The sequence below is a fragment of the Triticum aestivum genome, chromosome 2D (genome assembly GCF_018294505.1).
Source record: "Triticum aestivum cultivar Chinese Spring chromosome 2D, IWGSC CS RefSeq v2.1, whole genome shotgun sequence".
Lineage (NCBI taxonomy): Eukaryota > Viridiplantae > Streptophyta > Magnoliopsida > Poales > Poaceae > Triticum > Triticum aestivum.
In genome coordinates, this window is record NC_057799.1 from 25328154 (window position 1) to 25328481 (window position 328).

A 328-nucleotide genomic window follows, 5' to 3' on the forward strand; every position below is an offset into this window, starting at 1 on the left:
GAACACTTTCGAGCAACAACCGGGCCAGACCCACAGCAACATCCCCTCCGTGTAGACCCGACGCGTCCGTTTCCCCCCTCCAGATGCCGGCGGCGGCGCCGTCCGTGACGGGGCGCACACCCCGGAGACGCGTGCCGGGCATTTGCTCCCGCCACAGGGCGTATGCAGCCGCCACAACACTTCCAGACTTGTGAGAGGCCGCCTACACAAGATTTGGCGGCATGCTAGCCCCCGGAGGCCGCCGGCCACAGTCGTAGACACGCGAAGAGCAATCCGCGTAGACGGAATTGTTCAGTTAATTCTCCATCACGAACAATTATGAAAAATT